Here is a 17,626-nt window from a genome sequence, read left to right on the forward strand (position 1 = left end):
TCACGGGGCACTCCAAAGCTTTTAGACATACAACTACCATCCATGGTGACTTTGAAAGCCTCCCACACCGTTCCTACATATTGAACCGATTTCTTGTTTCTGGCAAAGAAGTCAGCGATTTCCTCCCCTATCTCTGCCTGAAAGACCGCATCCAATAATGCTTACAGCACAAGCCACCAACATCTTAGAGTCGTAATTAAATTTGGCGGCACAATCGTCAGACGCACAGGCGCATGATCAGAGTACGTCCGAGCCATGTGCTCGACCTATTGTATCCAATTGCTGATCCCTCTAGAAAACACCCAGTAATCCAAGCGCGACCAAGTTAGGTGTCCAGCCGTGTAAAAAGTGCCCTATCCGGTGGATCTGGATCTGGTGGATTGGTGGGTATATCGCCATGCATCTAGAAGCCCTTGGTCGAGAAATAATTGTGAAAGGACATCCTGTGTGTTGTTGTAGTGTTGTGGGAGAGGATTGGACCTAATTGGGGAGGGACGTAGGGCGATATTAAAGTCTCCCCCAATATGATGTGAGTCAATCCCACTTTAATTATCTGCCCCCATAGAGCCGTGAGGAAATCCGGGGCATCTGTATTTGGCCCGTAGCAACAAGCAAGGGAGAACGATTGAGTGCCCAGTGTACCCCAGATTAGGCAGCTACGTCCAGAGGGGTCACTATATGTGCCTCACGTTATGAAAGGTGTGTTCATTTTTATCAATATGAGTGTGCGCTGTGTGTGGCCCCACTGCACTCAGCACTTATCCACTCAGTGCTATTCCACTCTGTGTCAGTCCACTCTACTTTACGCCACTGCCCTCTTCTCTGCTCCAATGCATTCTACACCAATGCACTCTAACCTACTTTACTCAAAACCAATGCACGCTACACCAGTCCACTCTGCACCATTGCACTCTACACTACTATGCAACACTTTACACCACTGCCCTATATGCCACTCTATTCCACTATTTACCACTGTACTCTACTATATTGCTCTCTATGCCACTCTACTCTGCACCAATCTATGTCACTGCACTCCACGCCAATGAATTCTATGCCCTAGCACTATACACAACTGCATTCTACTACAGTTTACTCTGCAACACTGCACTCTCTGTCTCTGAAATCTATGCCACTCTACTCTATGCCACTGCACTCTATCTACTGTACTCTACGCTATTACACTTTACTCTGCACCAATCTACCCTTTGCCACTTTACGCCAATGCACTCTACGCCATTCCACTCTAAACCACGCGACTCTGTGCCACTGCAATCTACCCACCGTCACTCCACTCCACACCACTTTTTTCTATGCCGCTGCACTCCACGCCACTGCACTCAATGTCAACACACTCTACACCACTTTACTTAAAACCAATACACTATATGTCAATGCACTCTATCCCAATAAACTCTACACCACTTCTCTATGACACTGCCAAATGACTATATGCCAATGCACGCTATCCGAAAATACTCTACACCACTACTACCACTACTCTATGCCACTGCAATCTATCCTGCACCACTCCACTGTACCCTGCACCACTCCACTCTATGCCACTTCACTCTACTCTGAAACAATCTACTCTACAACACTGCACTCTATGTACCTGGACTCTACGCTGCACCACTTTACGCTACTCTACTTTACTCTGCACCACTCTATCCTACGCCACTCTACAGCACTGCACTGTACGTCAATGCACTCAACACCTCTTTACCCAAAGCTAATGCACTCTAAGCCACAGCACCCTATGCCAACTACCCTGCACTACTGCACTCTACTCTGCAACACTCTATTCTACTGCACTCTACACCACTGCACTCTATGCCACTGTTCACCTTTATGCTCTATGTCACAAGACTCTACACCACTGCACTTCTGTACTCTATACCACTGCTCTCTGCACCACTCTACTCTGCACTACTATACTCTACACCACTGCACTTTATGTCACTGCACTTTATGCCACTCTACTTTGCAAGAGTGCACCTCCGCTACTGAACTCAGCACCACTCTACTCTACACCACTGCACTCTGAGCCACTGCGCACTATACTACTCTGCACCATTGTGCTCTACGTCCCAGCACTCTATGCGACTCTATTCTACTCTACATCACTGTGTGCTATGCCACTGCACTCTATGCCACTGCACTCTATGGCACTACACTCTACATCATTGCACTCTACTCTGCACCACTCAACTCTACACCACTCAACTCTACACCACTCTACTGCACTCTACACTAATGCACACTATGCGACAACACTCTGCATCACTCGTCGTCACTCTAATCTACTCTTCACTACTCTACTATAATCCACTGCACTCTACGACACTCCACTCTACAAGACTACACTTTCTGCCACTGATATCAATGCCACTCTGATCTGCACCGCTGCACTCTATGCCACTGCATGCTATGCCACCGAACTCTGCACCACTCTACACCATTGCACTCTATGTCACTGCACTCTACTCTGCTCTATTCTACTCTGCACTACAGTACTCTACACCACTGCTCTCTACACCACTATACTCTGCACCACTCTACTCTGTGTCTCTGTACTCTATTCCCCTGCACTCTGTGCCACTGCATTCTACACCACTGCACTCTAATCTGCAATACTAAACTCTGCTCCACTCTACTGCACTCTATCCCAGTGCATTCCATGCTACTACACTCTGCATCACTCAACTCCACTCTAATCTATTCTGCACCACTGCACTCCATGCCACTGCACTCTACACCACTCCACTCTATGCCCCTGCACTCTACCCACCACCACTCCATTCTATACTTCATCACTACTCTGAAACATTCTACTCTACGCCACTGCACTCTACGACACTGCAATCTACTCTGCACCACACCACACCACACCACTGCACGCTACTCTACAACAATGCACTGTACACCACTTTACTCAAAGCCAGTGCACTCTACAGCAATCTACTCTGCAGCAGTGTGTTTTATGCCACTTCAGTCAAGGCCACTCTACTCTACTCCATGACACTCCATTCTACAATACTACACACTATGATGCTCACTCCATTAAACTCTACTCCACTATACAACACTCTAATCCACTCTATGCCAAACCAGTCCACTCTACAACACTCTACTCCGCTCTATGCCCCTCTACAACACTACCCACTCTACCATGCTCTACGCAACTCCCTCAATAGCGCTCCATGCCACTTTACTCCACTCTGTTCTATGACACACTATTCCACTCTACTCAGCTCCACTACTCCACTCTATGCAATTCAACTCAATGGCACTCTATGCCACTGCACTCTTGTCTATGCCTCTCGACTCTACAACACTTTTCTCCACTCTATGCCATTCCAATCTCCTACACTACTCCACTCTATGCCACTCCACTCTACGACAATCTACTACACTCCAAGCCACTCTACAAAACTCTACTCCACTCTACACAACATCCTCTATGCCACTCCACTCTACTCAACACCCCTCCACAACACTCCTTGCCACTCCACTCAACAACACTACTCGAATCTGACACTCTACTCCACTCCACTCCACTCAACACTACTTCCTACCACTGTATGACAGTCTACTCCATGACTTCACTACTCCACGACACTCCACAACTCCTGACACTATTCCACACCAATCCATGACACTCCACTTTACTCCACTCCACTCCACACCACTCAACTCTACTGTATGCCACTCCCTAACACTCCACTTTCTGACACTCCACTCCACGCCACTCTCCTTTACCCCACTAAGTTTAAGCCATGCTGAACATGGAACATGAATGGGGAGAGGAGTTGACCTAACGGCTAGGGTGCTCAACCTTGGACCTTTGGAACTTGATTCGAGTCTCGGTAATGACGCTACAACATCCTGTGACTCTGGGCAAATCACTTAATCTCCCTGTGCCTAACAAAAATGAATGTGTGTCCTCATGTAACGTAACTGATGCTATGTAAAGTGCTCTGATACCCGATTTGTATTCGGGTCAAGTTTGCCGTATATAAAACTCTGGGGGAAAAAAAACAGCCACACTGGTGTAAAACATGGCTGAAACATATTGGCGAAGACAATAGATCGTGCATAGTCAAGACCTATTGGCTATGCCACTGCTTGTTAAAGTTTGCACAGATAAACACTGATCATTGATTGGTGCGCACACTGTAAAAACCTCTGTCTTAGCAATTCGGTTTAATGCACTTTCAACAGGCAGTTGTCCTCCCAGCCCCAGCACTAAAACCCCATTTGAACCAAACTAGCCAACACCCTTTAAGCCTTGTGGGAAAATGCCCTGTGAAATATAGAGCCAGTTCTAGCCATAAGTCTTGGACTAGCAAGTGCCACCTCTATTACTAACCTGTCTCTGCAATGTGAAACCAACCCTATTAGTGGATGAGTATAGTTTGTACAAAATGATGTTTTGAGTTATTTACAAAGATAGTAATACAGAGCAACAGCAAGCTGACCTAGCACTTGAACTGATGACTTCTGTATCTGTAAGAAGTGGCAAATGCACAGGTCCAAACTTAAATCACACAAAACGTACTCTATATCGTTGACCCATCCTCTGCCCTCAAGGCTTAAATCCTATAAATGCGAGAAGGAGGGGTCTACAAATATGCGCGCCATTGGCTCGCTTGTTCATGGACCAGGAACCACTAATTGCCTATTATTGGAGTATTTCTTGTGAACACTCCTTTGGCTAAGTAGTGCTTGACTCTTCCACACATCCAACTTGGGTTCTCCAGCCTTTCAGTCTTGAGCTATCCCCAACCTTATTCTATAATTAGTGAATGCGGCCTTTAAAGCAAAGAGGATCAAACTCAAGTAGCTTTGGCCAGAATGGATTATTTGTCATCAACCAAGGAACCCTCTCTAATGATCACCAGATGGTGATCTCAAAGAGCAGGAGATAAAGTGGAGGCTTGTTAACTTGTTCCGGTATCTAAACAGTCATTGATAAACTCCTTTACTGTATTTGGGGGAGTGTAGGAAGATCCTTGGTTTATATGGAAATATATATCGGGTGAAGCAAAGCATGAATGGCTCTGGATCCATCTTGTCTTATCTGGATGTACAATGCATCTTCATATCTGTAGTGTGTATGTAGAGTTTAATAAGATACTTCTAGTTGATTACATGTAGATTTATTGTAGGACACAGCTGAGTACACACCTCGCCAGCTGACCAGACCATCAACTGACACAAGTAGAACACTCTGGTACCAGTTAGAACACTCAAAGGTATTCTGGGAGGCTGAGGAGGTAAGAACACTAAGGAAGGGCTAATGACCAGTGTCAGCCATATTACATGAAGAATCAATATACAACAGTGTATATTCTGCATACCTTCAATTACTTCCTCCCACTACAGCAATGAATTGTGTTATTTTGGAGTACAAACCAGTAGTGCCAGAAAGGCATCCAACGGTCCTAAAGCACCTACCTACCAAACACTCCACTCTACTCCACTGTACAACATGTATTATCAACATGGTTATTGCCCAAAGTTATATACTGCTGTGGCACTTTGAATGATGTCATCTGCAAATCTCTGAATGTATTTGACTGTGTTGGCCGCTAATATGCTGAGTCACTTAAAACCTCCGTCACCGAGGACACAATTCTTCAAGAAATTAAAGCTTTTGTAGTGTCTTTACTAGAAAATATGGTAGCTTCAGTGCCCATTCAGATAGCTGTCATACATTTGGAAAATAGTTTAACATAAAAAGGGTACAGTAGAAATATTAAGATACCACCTAATAAATTAAATACATTCCAGATTAGAGAAATAGGCCTGATGTCTTAATTTTATGTTGGATGGTAGCATTGGATCGGACAATAACTAATGGATACCAATGGCAGCTTGCACAGGTAATGCTTTGGGGTGGTGCGGCGGGGCTGTGTGGGGGAGTAGTGGAGTTCGACATACGACGGGAAAGTGGAGAGCAAATAAATAAATGAATAAAAGCAATTACCTTGAGCTCGCAGCATCGCTGAGTCGACGATGCTGCAAGCGCAAGGTAAGTGCTTTTATTTATTTAATACTTTGCTCTCCACTTTCCCGTCGTATGTCAAACTTCACTACCCCCCCACCCATCCACTACCCCCACTCAGCCCTGCCCCCACCCCGCCTCACAGTGTTACTTGTGCGAGCCGCCACTGATGGATACTTTATCCCACAGAATTCTGGCTCCACATCACATTTAAAAGTCAGAGAACCACTGTGTTTCCGATGGCGGAGCCTAGATGGCTCAGCCTTCGGAAATACCTTCCCAACAGCCTAAATGTCTTAGAACTTTTTGGTGGATTGGTTGTCCTGATTTTAGTAGTCTTAATATACATTCCTGACAGGATTTAAACCATAGTGTCAGATGTATACCTTCACTATCTCGTGTGAGTTATATATAACGCATAACAAAAATATTGCATCCAGTACATCGACTTAACCTCTTCACTGGATGATAAGTATAGGAAGACAGATGAAGAATTAAGAATAGTAAATATGTACTTGCCATAATGACATCCTGGTAGACCATGTAGTGGATATGAAATTTGTATAAGTCAATTTTTTTGACTTCTATATAGAATCATACAATTTTGCCAGAAGGCTCTCCCTGCTTATTTTTGGATATTACAATACTTGTCTCATACTGTCCCACTTTCTTACAAGCATCTTGTGGATCTTTGTATTGAGTGGACCACTTCAGCCTAGCTTTCATTCAACCTATCTAGGTATATTTAGGTGTAAGGAAAATGTGACCATAAGTTCTGCAGTGCTTTGCAAACATTTTGTAAATCTCGCTAAATGACTGACTTTGTGGCTGTCCACACAATTTGCCTTGCATTTACCTGATCACACTTATGACAGCACTTTTTTAAGGCATTACACCTAATACCCCCTATTAACCAGATTTACTCACTATTTGATGGTGGTTCTGACACTATGGGCCGCCCGGGTTTTTCGCTTTTTGAGCAACTAATTGTTGAGCTTTTACTGTGGGGGAGCCTCATAATCTGGGACTCACCCACAGTGAACTCCTAATGAAGGAGACTGCATGGAGATTTTACTGGTGTACCCCTGGCTTGACTAGGCTGCTGCACAGCAGCTGGAGTATGGGACACTGTGCTGGTTACATGCAGACACGGGTGTACATGTTTGTGCACATGTGTAGGGGCTGCGCAGGGGAGATTCCTAGCGTGCGCAGTCCAGGAGCAGCTACAGAGTGAATGGTGTGGCAGGACTTATGCAGAATTGGGTGGTGACATGGAATAGGCTTTATACCCTGGGAAGGAACATGCCAGGGAAAGTCAGTGTGTTTTACTGTATTTTCACTTCATTATTCCCCATTCGGGATGTGGGGCCCATGGCTAAAATGACTTCCACAAAGACTACCGATTCCAGACACGCACTAATGTCCAGTGTAGCGGATGTGAAAATGAGTATTCTGCAGAGTCCAAAGTGATATTTGTACTGCTTTTGGGTCTTCCAGAAATTTCATATTTCTCTGAGTCCCTGGCTGGGGTCTGGCCATGGCAGGTTAGATTAATGACCTTTCTTCCCAGAGTGAAGATCTTCCCTCCAAGGAGAAAAGATAGGTGGAGCTACAAGCCAAACCATCAACTGCTGTCGCTGGGTGGCAGGCACCAGGCTGCACCACGTGAAGCCAGTGAGGGGGGAAGGAGTTGGGTTTCAGAGGCCATATGGCCAGAGACACTGTACGACGCCATGTTTGAACAACCCAGAGGGTGGATAAGAAGGAGGGAGCAGGGGCAGGGAAGTGATATGTCGCTGTTTGATAGGACACACAGAGACTTCCTGCCAGCCCCCTACTCAACTGTTAACAAGCATTTACAATGCAATGGTCTCGGCATCATTAAAGGTAGAGCTATTGGCATTGCTCATGACATTTCTTTGTTTTCTTTAAATCATAAATAAATGGCATTGTCATTTACATTGCCAATACACAGCACTCTGCACCTGCACTCACTACTCTGCACACACTCACTACTCTGCACATGCACTCACTACTCTGCACCTGCACTCACTACTCTGCACCTGCACTCACTACTCTGCACCTGCACTCGCAGCTCTGCACCTGCACTCGCAGCTCTGCACCTGCACTTGCAGCTCTGCACCTGCACTCACAGCTCTGCACTCAACAGCACACACCACTCTGCACGCACTCGCAGCTCTGCACTCAACAGCACACACCACTCTGCACCTGCACTCGCAGCTCTGCACTCTGCACCTGCACTCACTACTCTGCACACACTCACACTTTGCACTCAACAGCACACACTACTCTTCACACACTCGCACTCTGCACTCAACAGCACACAGCACTCTGCACACACTCACACTCTGCACTCAACAGCACACACCACTCTGCACCTGCACTCGCAGATCTGCACTCAACAGCACACAACACTCTGCACCTGCACTCGCAGCTCTGCACCTGCACTCACTACTCTGCACACACTCACACTCTGCACTCAACAGCACACACCACTCTGCACACACTCACACACTGCACACACCACTCTGCACACACTCACACTCTGCACTCAACAGCACACACCACTCTGCACCTGCACTCGCAGCTCTGCACTCAACAGCACACAACACTCTGCACCTGCACTCGCAGCTCTGCACTCTGCACCTGCACTCACTACTCTGCACACACTCACACTCTGCACTCAACAGCACACACCACTCTGCACACACTCACACACTGCACTCAACATCACACACCACTCTGCATACACTCACCCTGCACTAGCAGCTCTGCACTCTGCACCTGCACTCACTACTCTGCACACACTCGCACTCTGCACTCAACAGCACACCCCACTCTGCACACACTCACACACTGCACTCAACAGCACACACCACTCTGCACCTGCACTCGCAGCTCTGCACTCAACAGCACACAACACTCTGCACTCGCAGTTCTGCACTCTGCACCTGCACTCACTACTCTGCACACACTCACACTCTGCACTCAACAGCACACACCACTCTGCACACACTCACACACTGCACTCAACAGCACACACCACTCTGCACACTCACACTCTGCACTCAACAGCACACACCACTCTGCACCTGAACTCGCAGCTCTGCACTCAACAGCACACAACACTCTGCACCTGCACTCGCAGCTCTGCACTCTGCACCTGTACTCACTACTCTGCACACACTTACACTCTGCACTCAACAGCACACACCACTCTGCACACACTCACACACTGCACTCAACAGCACACACCACTCTGCACACACTCACACTCTGCACTCAACAGCACACACCACTCTGCACACACTCACACACTGCACTCAACAGCACACACCACTCTGCACACACTCACCCTGCACTCGCAGCTCTGCACTCTGCACCTGCACTCACTACTCTGCACACACTCTGCACCTGCACTCACTACTCTGCACAGACTCGCACTCTGCACTCAACAGCACACACCATTCTGCACCTGCACTCGCAGCTCTGCACTCAACAGCACACAACACTCTGCACCTGCACTCGCAGCTCTGCACTCTGCACCTGCACTCACTACTCTGCACACACTCACACTCTGCGCTCAACAGCACACACCACTCTGCACACACTCACCCTGCACTCGCAGCTCTGCACTCTGCACCTGCACTCACTACTCTGCACCTGCACTCACTACTCTGCACACACTCGCACTCTGCACTCAACAGCACACACCACTCTGCACACACTCACCCTGCACTCGCAGCTCTGCACTCTGCACCTGCACTCTCTACTCTGCACTCTCTACTCTGCACTCTCTACTCTGCAATCTCTACTCTGAATTAACGCCTCCCTGCAGGTAAGGTACGTTTTCCCCATTTTGTTGCAAACAAAACCCTTCTAATGTCCTAGGAGGCAGCGCACTACAAAAATAATAATGGCATGATTACAAGTGCGCATGCTTCCAAGGCACCCTACCAGCAGTGTGTCACCCTGTCCGGCCCGGGGAGAGTCCTGCTATCTTATCGAGCCACTCACTCTGTCAGGTCTGTAAGAATGGTCCAGTTTTTCATATTTCCACTGCAGAAGACATAGTCCCAGTGAGCTCTGTGATAACTATAATTATATTAAAATGATAAACAGCACAGCGGTTTACCCGGCACAAAAAACGCATTTACAGGTCATTAAAAGAAATTCACTTCTGCTACAATTCATCCATATATTATCACAAAATTTAGATAGTCTGAAGGAATGTTCATTGTTTTGAGCAATGTCTAACATTTCACCTCTTGAAACTCATTTTAGTGTTGTGGGAATCAACTGTGCAGCATAATAGGTGATCTCAGGTGCAGCGTTAACTTTACACATACAGTCCTAGGATTAGTGTTAGAGTGCTGGGGTGGGAGACCTGCCAATCTAAGTAATTGTATTCAGTTTTACCACGCCTTACCTTATTTTGTTATTATGTAAGCACATATTACCTCAACCTGGCACACATCTAGCCAGCTACAAAGCTCTGATAGTTAATGAATATTTATTGGCTGGATAACTGCCATGAGTCTGTTTAATCTGCAAAAAACACACATTATTTGCAATGCTATACAAAAGCTCAAAGTTCAAACGTAAATAATAATGCAGGAACAAATTATCATGGAATTTGTCTAAACAAAAGTGCAGAGGCTCAAAGTTTTCTTAGAGGCGTGTTGTTGCCAAATGCCGGGGTTGCCGATTAAGTTGATTCCACTTCAAGCAAGCCTTTTTTTACACCACCCTACACTCCCTGTCTCTTTATCTTAATCTTGCAGTATTTTCGCCAATGTTTCTCCCTTTGTCACCTTTTGCTTATCTTTCTCTTCATCCTTGTCTTCCACCTTTTCTGCCTTTCCAGCTTAGACCAACCAAAGTCTGACGATAAAAAAAGCCCTGGTCTACAAAAATGAGCGTCTCTAGCCACCAGCTAAAATTAAGCACTGGGCGTCATGGTGTACAGTTCACAGAATACAGCAGCCAGCAAAAGAGTTTAAAACGCTGCATGTAACTTTTGAGACCAAGGAGAGCTGCGGGCAGAAGGAAGGGGGGGAGAGGAGAGATGAAGGGGGGCGGGGGGTGCGTCGAGAGACGGAGAGCTGCGGGCAGAGGGAAGGGGGGGAAGAGAGACAGAAACTCGGGATCAGGCTGTATGCTAATGGTAAGAAACAGCGAGGAGCAGCAAGGAAACAGGGACGTCTGGGTCAAAAGTTGGGAGCAGCAGCAAGGGAACAGGGACATCTGGGTCAAAAGCCCGGAACAGCAGCAAGGGAACAGGGACATCTGGGTCAAAAGTCGGCAAAATGGCAATATGCCAACTTGATATTAAGGTATTGGAGCGCTTTAAACGAGCACCAGTTACATTACACTAGGAAACATTCATGTTTGTGTTGTCTTCCTGTCCACTCCAGCAGCAAAGGTGTGGTCCATATTGTAATCCAAAATTCAATTAAAGGTAATATCTGATGCTTCTTGTAAGTGTAAAGTGACCTAGTAATGTTTTCATAAATGTGTAGTTTCAAATATCCCCTTTAAAAAAGCAAGTATGGAAACAGACACAAACTATGTTTGCATAGGCCATGATCTGGTGAAAGCATCTCACCGCTATCAACTCAAAAGCTCCAAAGTTTTCCAGAACATGCCAGGGGTGAGATTATCATCTAATCCTTTGCTTACGTTTTTTTTTCTAATAGAAACTGGACTATGAATCTTACATGCTAAGAAAAAACGGTTGGAACTGGGAAATGTGCCGAATTCCGCAGCTAATTATTATCTAGATGTTAAGTGAGGTGGCATGACGCACATCCCCAGTACCTTTTAACATACCTATTAAACCTTTTGATTTGTTGTTTACAGCAGTCAGACTCCCTTGTCCTGCCACACTGCCTTGAATGTCACTGGCCCCATGATCTCCTGAATACCGGGCTGCACATGTGGGCCGGGTGCTGTGGACTAAAATGGCCACTTAGGCAGGCAGCAAGTGTATTGGGAAGGAAAATCAAAGCTGCCTGCTAGTTTTCCATCTGTCTGCCTCTGGCCAATAAGGGCACCGCACGCGTGGTCAGCAGGGCGAAGGCCTTTCCGGAAAAAACAGCAGGCAGGGCGCGGATCCACGAGGGGATGCTGGGCACGCACTGTCTGCTAGGTCGCATTAATTTGTTTGACAATAACAGAACACTGAGACACATATCACGTGGAAGGCTCCTTATCTTTTGGGGATCTGAATTCAGCTATCGGGCACCGGAGCAGAGTGTGACAATTAGCAACAGCGCACTAAATGGCAAGCAGGCTGCCTCAGTACTTACTGTGTCTAAGTGTCAGAGTCCAGGCTGGCGAGGTAAAGTTGCGGCCCGCGACAACACCGCGTGAGGGCATGAGGTGCTGTCCTCTACTCTGCGCAAGTTCAAAATGGGGGCTCGGGGGGCTTCTCTGCGTCCTGGGGCTGAGGTGTGTACTCCACGGCGTTGTGACTGCTGGAGTGAGCTAAGTAGACGAGAGAGATGGGAGCTCCATGGGGAGAGAGTGGGGGGAGGTGAGCAGCGGAAACGGGGGCGAGGAGAGACAAAGGGGGGGTAGGGGGGGTGTGCTACGAGAGACGAAGGAGGGAAGGGGGGTTGGGGGAGATAGACAGAAACTCGGGATCAGGCTGGATGCAAATGATAAGAAATAGCGAGGAGCAGCAAGGAAACGGGGACATCTGGGTCAAAAGTCGGGAGCAGCAAGAGAACAGTGTCATGCGGGCCTCGGAGCACGCGTAGCTTCGCACGGCAGCAGACCTGAACGGCGGGGGGGGGGGCACGAGGAGGGGCTCAAGCGCTGTTTGCAAAGGCCGGGGTAGGCAGGAAAACGGCTCACCTTCACTGTGGTGCTGCCTTCAGGCTCGCAGGAGGCTCTCTGCACTTCAAGACTCGGCGGTGGACAGGCAACAATGGCGGCCAAAAACTTCTGAAAAATTTCGGATTGGGGGCGTGTTTTGCTGTTCTGAGTGACGGACGATGTCACTGTCTAAAGAACAGCAAAAATGACGCCCCCAAATCCGAAAAAGACGGGGCTTCTTTAGAGGGACGGCTCTCTCCTCCAATGGCTGGCCTCTGTTTAGGAAGCCAGCCAATGGTGGAGAGACAGAGCAGGGAGGCGGGTTCTGAAGCCCTACTACACAACATAAGATCTCCTGGCCGGAAGCTGCTTCGCAGCTTAACGGTCCCGAGACCTAAAAAGTACTTGCACAGGAAACGAAGCTCTCTCTGGGGTGTGGTCTGCGGAGACGAAAGGTGCTGGAGCCTGGCAATAGGCAGTTGGAAGGAGGTATCCCCTGACTGCCCCCCACGGCCCTAACAGCACCAGAAGAAGATCCCAGGACCGGTGCGCAGAAGCAGTGGCCTCTGCGCAAGGAGAAGAGAGGCGCAGGAGGCAAGCCAGGCGAAAGGCTGACGAAGGGAGCCAGAGAAGACCGCTCCCTGCAGAATGCACCCTCTTGGAGACATGGAAAGCAAAGGAGAGTGCTCCCAGTGGCTGGGGGACGCCACCAGGAGCGAGAAGATGTGAAAATGGGGCAGATTGGACCCCCAGGGGCTGAGATATGGCCCCCGGAAGGTAGGCGACCTTTGACCCCTAATAAGACCGACGACGAAGCGTGTGGGGCTCCGCCATCAGTATCAGAGATGCCCCCGGGGTGGGTCAGGTCCCGGGGGGCTGCCCCGAAAGAAGTAAAGCCGGGGTGCGCAGTTGCACACCCCAAGAAGCTGCCCCCGCGGGGTGCCAGGAGCCCACCCTGGTCCCCACTTAAACCTGCCCTGGGGAGCGCTGTCACGCTCCCCGTGAAGAGGTGTGGGAGGAGGGCCCGGGAACCCAACTCCAGGCCCCGTGTGAAGAGGCGGGGGCGGAGGTGCCGTCGCACCTCCCCCCGTGAATAAGACGAGAGGCAGGGCCCGGGACCCCATCTCCGGGCCCCGAAGTACCAGGACGGGGGGAGTGCCGTCGCGCCCCCCCCTCCGAAGATGTACAGGGCCCGGGACCCCATCCCCGGGCCCCAGCGAATAGGAGGAGGCCGGGGCAGTGCTACCGCACTCCCTCGAGGTCCCGTGAGGACTGTGGGAGTCCTCGTGTCTTCCCGCCAGAGCGGGCAGACCAGAAGGGATCGTCCGGCTCCCGCGGCAGCACAGAAGTGTGCTGGCCGCGTGGGGAGCCGACAGGGGCAGCTGGGGGTGGGCTCCCCAGGCTGCCCTCCAACCAAGGAGGTCAGCGGGCAGCGGGGGTCCAGTGTGGGACCGGAGCCCCCCAGGGAAGACCTGCAGCAGTGCGAGGGGCCTAGATGGGACCAGGCCCTTGAAAAGAGGAGGAGCGGCCAGTGGTGGGCTCCCCGAGCCGTCTATGCTCACCTGGGGGTCCGGGGGCGACCAGGCCCTCCACCGAGGCCCCAGAAAGCTGCGAAGCACCAGCGCGGCTCTCCCTGGAGCAGCGGGAGAGCCGCTCATCTAATATGCTGCAACATCCATAATGCCTTGCAGGCCAGGACCGGCCTGCAAGGGCAACACAGCGTTTTCACGGCTTGTGGTGGCCCCAGAAGAACGAGGTCACCACCCTACATGTGCAAAGGTGCTGGGGAGCTGCTGGATAAGCGCAGTCTCCCCCCAGCACGAAGAGCAAAGTCCCACCCTAGGTGTCTTGGGGATTCAAAGGAATCAACCCCTCCAGGGCTCAACTTGCAGTCAACACCTTCTGGCTGGAACTTTTGTTCTTCAGCCAAGGGTGTTTTTTATAATTGCATGAAGGAGTGAAGGGCTGAGTTGGGGATGTCTGCAGAAGGGCATTCCTTGGAGGTGAAGAGGTGTAATTGCACTGAAATGCAGTTATTGATGGTTATTTCTTCTAGAGGGACTGATGTTCAATGTGAAGTATTGGTGTAAGGAGATGTCATAAGCTAAGTGGCTAGACACTCTTGCTAGGGTGTCTAACAGTGTTTACAACTTATTCCTGTGGTCATCTGTGATGCCTTTAGGGGATGTAATTGCAATGCATTTTTAATGATATCCAAAAGTGCTGAGTACTGTCATTCTAAAGTGTGCGTAACATGTATTCTTGCTGCTGCGCTTAAGTGAAGACCCCAGACTATTAGCCCTTAAGATGTAGAGATGCATACTGTATGGTCAGTAGGAGATGCTCAGTCAGGGTCATGTGTCACCAAGGCAGGTGTAGCCTGTTTAATGCTTGTTGAGGTAATGGGGGGAGTCGCCACTGGGATGGTGCCAGTGTGCAGGGCCCTCGCTCCAGGTTAAGACCAATTCACTGGATTGGGGGCAAGATGATGGGCATACATGGGAGTGGTGGTACTAGACCTCCCCCCCCCTTTGCGGGAGGGGTGGAGATGTTATGCAATGTCACAAAGTAATTCCATCAGTTTATGTAAATTTGTAAATTGGTATATAGTATTGAGAGGTGTGTGTGTTTAATAAATGTACTCTTACTTTTATAAAGCAAAGTACAGACCGGACAATCAATTATTGAGTGTCATTTTTCCGCACCTGCAAATGGCGATTACTAGCCCACACCACCTCCCTTGAGTAAGCCTCAGACTGCTCTGCAACGCTACCTACCCTCTGAGAGAGTCAGGCGCTGCCCTAGGGTGTTTGGTTCCCAGCGAAGGACAAATGTGTCATGTTATTTGTGCAGGCCTCACAGATGCTGCCTCGTTTTCCAACACTCACTCTACTAATTTGTGAGTTATACAATACTAAATTACCCACATTACATAGGATTAACTTTGATGTTCTTAATCTTCTGCCTACATAACTAAGATATTTCTAGCTTTTGGATTCACATGTTAGCTACTCCTGCCTCAATTACAGATGTTTTTACCTATAAGTGCTACTACAACTTGGAAAACCTTGGTGAATGAGGCCTTCTGGCTTTGTGAACCATGTGTAAATTACCCATGTGCAAAGTATGTTTTTTCCAGTCACTAGTTTTACACACACCTTCAAAAAATGTGTGAATTGGATCCTGTGTCTACTAAAAAAAAGACCCATCAGAGAATTTGCGAGTGATTTGTGTTAAATGTTCCAGCAAGAAAGATAAGGTGTAAGAGCTAAGAGGACGAAGGGTACAGATGTGTGATTCCCTGCTTTGCCTTGGGGTCGGATCTCCAATTACCTACTACAAGAGAGTTCCTAAAGGTCAGACCTTTGGCTCAGCCGCAGCGGTGTATTTTTTAGAGCTCGTTATCTTACAAGTGTTTCTGCGGCCTGCTCTTCCTTTGATTACAGACATTTGCTACAATGAGGATGACAAGGCCCTCAGAGCAAATTAGCTCCAAGTAAGTGCCGTCAAGCAGGTGCACAACATCTGCCTTCACCATCATGTCCAACATACCTTGCTAATCACTAATCCATGGTCGTTAAAGAGATGGACACAAAATGGAGACGTCAAACTGTTCATGTAATTGACAGTAATTGGCATTTAAGCTTTGTGTATGAGAAGTACAGCTTAAGTGGAGCATTGGTTGATCTTTGTGGATCTAATTAGGAGCCAGAAGCAAAGCACAGATGTTTATCTGGATCCATCTGGACTCAATCTGCAGTGGATGCTCAAAGAGAATCAACAGCCAGAGTAGCTTTAATGGTACTTCTGTCACCATAAATTCAATTATCTCTTGCTATCTGCAGCTCTCCAACTCCTCCTTGACCTCACTCCTAGCACCATATATTTTGTGGGCTAGAAGGCAGTTGTCGGTGGGGCTTAAACTTTGCCCAATATTCAGTGAGTGAATATAGTGTGTAAGCTCCACTTCTTCTAGGTCACCTAAAGTACATTTTGAAAACATTTTGCCAAATTGTGCATTTTAAGGCATATTTTCACATAACTTTTTATTAAAATCAATATGTGCTTAAAAGTCTGTCCTCAAATATAAGTACGTTTATGCCGTAGCAAGCCTGTGAGGCCTAATGCTCTCTTTGATTTGAGTGCATTTTTTATGTGCTTTGGGTGGGTGCCAATATATCAATAATGACCTAAATGTGCCTGAACCAGCATTTTGCCACGGATGGCGCATACACAAATAATCACCTGCAGTATGCCAACAGAACCCTTTTGAAATGGTTCTCTGTGGTGCATACTCTTTCTCTATGATGTAATTTAGTTCTGTGGTGTGAGTGTTGTTATATCATTCCATTCACTCTCATTGATGGACAGTGTATTCTATTAGAGAACAGTCAAGTGTTATCTCATGTGCCCAGTGACAGTTGCCCTCTGCTTACTGGTCCCTTGCTGCAGGGGTATTTACTATATATTTTCTTCTTTTAAATAAATCATAAGAAAATCCTGTGGAACTTGTGATGCAGATCTTTATCACTACAATGTCCAATATGCCAAGTATTACCTATAGTATGCCATGGGCTGTATTGTGCCACCGGTGCCACATATGCCAAAACAACTGTAGTATGTCATTGCTAGAATTTTGTCACCAGTGTTGGTTGTGAATTACCTCCGGTTTGCCAGGGCTGATTGCAAACTCACAAGCATAACACACTCACACACACACAAACACATTCTCTATCACTCATGCTCACTTACATTCATTCACTGACATGCATT

Source organism: Lissotriton vulgaris, chromosome 10 (assembly GCF_964263255.1).
Source record: "Lissotriton vulgaris chromosome 10, aLisVul1.2, whole genome shotgun sequence".
Lineage (NCBI taxonomy): Eukaryota > Metazoa > Chordata > Amphibia > Caudata > Salamandridae > Lissotriton > Lissotriton vulgaris.